Source organism: Pyrus communis, chromosome 16 (genome assembly GCF_041283825.1).
Source record: "Pyrus communis isolate YQ-2024b chromosome 16, ASM4128382v1, whole genome shotgun sequence".
Taxonomy (NCBI): Eukaryota; Viridiplantae; Streptophyta; class Magnoliopsida; order Rosales; family Rosaceae; genus Pyrus; species Pyrus communis.
In genome coordinates, this window is record NC_142580.1 from 3192501 (window position 1) to 3198268 (window position 5768).

Below are 5768 nucleotides of genomic sequence, written 5' to 3' on the forward strand. Positions count from 1 at the left end.
TATAGATAATCATTGCAAAAAATTAGACAAATCGAAAAGCATTAAGACATTCCTTTGTAGTGAATAAAATGGACGAATACGATTCTGCAAAGAAACCCTAAACACTTAATCCAATAGTCATATGATTTCAAATTTTGGGTGATTTTTTTTAGACATGATCTTTAAGTGAAGACCTAAGAGATAGACGATTCAATCGTAGAAATACATTACAAAGTGAACTTTACAAAAACATGTATAAAAAATTATGTAAAAAAGTAATGCCACGAATCTGCCTATATATAATCTCAAACATTACATACGATTTTGCATTATTTACTCAAACTTTTTTAAATTGGTTGGCCTTCATCGCATGCATTCATTCATATAGTTTAAAAGGCTTTACATTTAAATATATCACACTGCATGCATCACTGCATGTGTAGATGGAAAGCCCGAGAGTTTTGACCTCCGATCGAGTATTCAAAGACAAAATTAGGGTGGCAGTTTACTATTGCATTGGGATTCCAAAACTCTCCTTTTGCTTCATCTTCTTTAATTTGTATTTTTGTTTTGTTATTTCTTTATTTTTTTCTATTGTTTTGCATATTTTTTATGTATAATTTACTTGTCTCTACTACATATGGCCATATGGGAATCCCAACTAAATTCTCATGATACGTTGGACGGTACACATTGTTTACATATAAGTTTCCAATGTGCGATTTTTGCATCTGCAATATAAAATGTGGGAATCGAACTTCTTCTGTTCTGTTCGTTCTCAAGGAAGGAAACTTAAACTACATAGTATTCATCTTCATGTTGTCTTCATGCAGTGTGCTCCAAATGGAGCGTTGGCAAGGGCGAACGTTTCTGTTATTTTTTATTTTCCTTTTCCTTATCATCTGCTAATATTTGCATATTTTAGTGTGTCTTTTGTAAAATTGGAGATTTAATAGTTTCTGGGTTTTCTAAAATAAGCCTTCTTTTTTAGTGGTTGGAGGATTGTAAATTATCAAATTCAAGCAAAGATAATATTGATTAAATGTTTTTTTTATTACATCAATATCTTTTACACTAAGGAGAGGGGGAGTTCGACTAAGCCACACAATGTGCAGCCTAATTTAGTATCGTATTCGCCATCCACGATATTCGAACCTAAGATCTCTCACTTCTAAGTGAAGAGAAATACCACCAGACCGTAGTACTGAATGACAATATTGATTAAATGTTGAATTGTTAATGTTTATCCGTAATTACGTAGTGTAAAATTATAAATTGAGAAGCCACCGTGAGTCCGTTATACAAATAGACAGATGGACGTTAGCCTACCCTTTTTTTTGTAATAATAAAAATCTCTGCTGGTGGCAGCTGGAGGCTGGAGAGTTCAGTCACCATTCAACGAAAACAAATCACAAGACTAAAATAGGAGTCAATAGCTTTTGAAGCTTGCTATACCTTCATGAACAACATCTTCACCATGACTATTAAGTTTATGTATATAATATAAATCTCACATAGTTTTTATTATATATATATATATATATATATATCTATCTATCTATCTATTGGTGACATGGCATGCGTGTAGATGTTTTGACTTCACATGTGGGACAGTTTTGCTCTGATATCACAAAGAAAGTTAAGGTCCCATCATAAAACCAATTGACCATGTAACAAGTAGCCAACTAAGTTATAAGTTCATATAAGATTTCTCCTCCCATCAATGTAGTATTCATCTTCAACATACGTGAGGGGCGTGTTGTGAATATCAATCCACATCGAAGAAAGAAAGAACTTTGCATGTTTGCAAGAAACTGGGTTATTTCCCATTTGCCAATACTTCTACGTAATCAATCGATTAATTTATAAACAAGGCAAACTTCAGAGTGAAATTGACTGGGAATTCTCTTAAATTTTTAATTTTATTTTTAACAATACTAGTTGTTGGAGTTATTGGCATAACGGATCATGGCACGCAACTGACCATGCAAATATAGTATGATTACATTCTTTAAAAGTTACAATCACTATCAACATTTTTCGTCCAAGCTTAACATCCACGACTTTAATATTTTAATGGTTAGACAAGTTAATGTAATTTAAGTTGTTTTCACTAATTTGTTTTTATCTATTTTCTTTCTCACTCTCTCTCATGTGCGATGAAAGTGAATATGTAATAGGGGCTGTTTTTGGACATCTGGTTAAGGAGCTTCTCCATGCCATATACTATGTAAGTAGGACTCTAAATGACGCGTTTCTTCACATTTGAAGCACAAAACGTGAATTATAAAACCAAAAAATTATCAAACGAGCCTTAAGTTCTTTCTTTTACATAATTAGAAAGCTAGTGCTATCGCACGCTGATTTTTACTTCTTACACTCTTCTCAATTTTCGACTGTGAGATCGAATGAATTAGAGAAAATCAATGACAAAAAAGTAACAAGGGTGTGTAAAAGGTAAAAATAAATATGTGAAAGGAGAATTATTGTTAAGGTATACAATAAAAAATGAGCCAATCATAATTATATATTGAACTCGTATCTATTGGAATAGAATTTGAGACTCCTTATTTACAAGTTGAAGTTTTGTTTTTGAAGAAGAAGATGGCAAGGTATTTTAGAACTAAGTATTATGTTTGAGGAAAGCTGTACTTATACATGAAATAATAAACGTACCCTAAATTTGGAAAAATAAATTTCATTTAGATGATTCAAATAAGAATGGGTAGCGCTATTCACACATATTTTTTTACCTCTCAATACATCCTTATTATTTTTTGTTCATTAATTTTTTTTTTCAATTCATTCATTCATTCCGACAGTCGAAAATTAAAAGAATGGATGTGAAAGAAAGAAATTAATGTGTAAATAGCACCACCTACACCTATAAGAAAAACAACTACTTATGGATATTACCTCTACCAACATGACTTTATATATAAAGTACTTTGATCAGTGTCAGTGCATGGGTACAATATTAATGCTACCCAAACAAATTAATTCCACCAAATTAATTGATAAATACATCTTCCAGATTTAATCTTTCAATATTTTTAATGGAACACAAACCTACCAATTCCCTCATTTGAGTACGAACTTACTCTTCAACCTGACACACACATATATATACACATAGAAGTACAGCTAAATTGTTACAAGATTGCGTGCCTAATTTCTTCCATTCAAACATTAAATTTCATAGAGTTCCCACCAAATCTTGCTATATAATCATAATAAAACACTTTACATGCATGCATGCATTCGTTATTACTGAGATTTATAACTTCAGTGATGGATTCAAAAAGTGATTTCTTTTGGGTATCATCGACGTGGCATCAAAATATTGGTTGTGCAGATTCTTTATGTGCCACACGAATAAATTAACAGACAATTTAACGGATTTATACAACAAAGATTACACTAATATGAGATAGTTAAATTCAAGAGCGATATTGATAGATTTTCAAATTGAGAAACCAAAATCACGAATTAGGTCAAATAAGCTTATAAGCCAGAAAACAATAACAAATTTGTTGTGTTTCTCTGTCTCCTCCAGAATATAACCCCTACAAATGTGAAAGTGACCTGGTCGGTCGATACGACATGGATGAGAGTGACCATTACAAACCACCCCACACCCCCCCTGCGAGGGCCTCTCCCTTCAAGCTTAATTCCATGCTGTTGGATTTACTAATTAAGACAAATAGGTTGTCACCTGGTACCCAAGGGACAGGAAATTTTAAAGTCACACATGTAGGACCGTCAACCCTTATCGCATAAATATTTTATGTTTACTACATATATAAAAGAATGTCATGTGCAGCTTGATCCAATGGTGGAGGTGTTGCCAACGAATTGAGAAAAGGGTAGGCTTGGCCCTTGGATTGTTGACTTTCTCCTTCGTGATCGAAACTATGGAAAGCAATGACCAGGAGCTGCGGATATCTGGGCGATCTGTGCTGGCATTGGATTGCGCTCTTGCATTTCTGGTTTCTATTTCTCTTTCTAATAATTGGAGAGTACTTAAAAACTTAGTTTGTTCATCTATCTGTCCTTGCGTGTTGAACTTGACATAATAATTTGAAGTTTGAACTTCATTTTCACTTTAAGATAAATGCTAAGGGAAATGTTTCAAATTGAAACTCTTCTCGGACTTTCTGCTGCCTCATAATTTAACGTTAATTATTTGTTAATATTATGAAATATTGTGCAAAAAATATGAGGTGATAGAGAGTCCACGAAAAGTTACACTATTGAAAAAATCCCCTTAACATTTATCGTCAAATATGCATGATTATTTTTTCTCTAAATATGCATGATTCAGAAAAGTTGGACATAAAATCTGCATGATTCAAAAAAAGTTGACGTAAAATATGCATGATTAAAAAAAAATGACACTTGGCATTCCGCTATTAGAAGCAAAAACTTGGTGGAAACTTACAGATAAGAAATTGTCAAAAGTGTTCAATATTATAGACGTAGTTCGTTGCATCTTCTAACTAATTCCATTTTCTCAAGCAGGTCATATTTCTGAGATAAGATTTCGGGCTTGTTGAATAATTACTTTTTGTTTTGTTTTTTGTTTTTGTATTTTTTTGTGTGCTTGGAGGGTGAAAGGAGGGAAGAATGAATGGAAACAACGTAACATAGTTTTTAGTTTTTAGTTTGCATGCCTTTTCTTTTACGTTTATTTTACAATTTTCAATGGCGGAGCTATAATTTTATGTGTCAGAGGACCTCTCACATGCATAGGTAATTTGAACTATATACATGAGACATTGGAGTAATACGCATAAAAATTGAAAGACCTTAAATTCAATACAGAGAACTAAAACATTGCACAAACCTAAAAAACCCGAACATGAGGTATAGAGTAAGCAATTAAAGCCAAAGAAAACTTGATGGAATAAAGATGAGAAGTGAAGACTGCACCTTAATAAGAGGGATAGAGAGAAAAATGAGGTCTGACCCAGAACTGAAAAGAGTTTCGATTTATAACACACTTGAATATTAAGGGTACTAGACTGATTGTATTACCAAGGAAAAAAAAAAAAAAAAAAGGCAAGGTTGGCTAAGAACCATTCTGGTGGTCCCTTGGTGGCTCCACCATTGAAATGTACACCATCCTTCCTTCCCTCTTCTTTTTATCTCCAAATGAAAACTAACACAAAATTATCGATAAACGAGAGCTTAATCATTATTAAGGTGACAACTCAAATAATTTGTCAAACTCACTCCATCATTATCATCACTATCGTCTAAAGAGAAAAGGGATAAAGAGAAAAATAAAATAAAAAACTTGTAGCTCAAACTTTAAATTGGACCCCCACCCAAAGAAAGACTGTCTATGTAAGACATGACGAACCCTAATTTTAGTGTGGTGGTTCATGCCTGCTTTCGGCAATTGTCATTAATAATTACTAATTGTCAGCTCAGAGAAACTTAATCACGTAATCAATGAGAAAATACACTGACGGAGACTAATTCAGCACTTCAGAGCAAGGAAAGGTTTATTCACAAATGCCAAATGCTACTTTTATTTCACTATATTTTAGTGTCTCAAAGATGAGACGATTCGATAGAACTTCTATGCATTGAGTGTGTCATTGTGACGGTATTTAAAAACTTAGGCGCTGCTATGTCTTGAAATTAAAACGCATATCAGTACTTTTTTATTTTTAATAAACGATAATATCTACACTAAAGGGGTGGCGGACTAAGCCTCACATTGGACTAGCCATAAAAACATGGTTTAAATTCATCTTTGGTAAGAATAGAACCTAAAACCT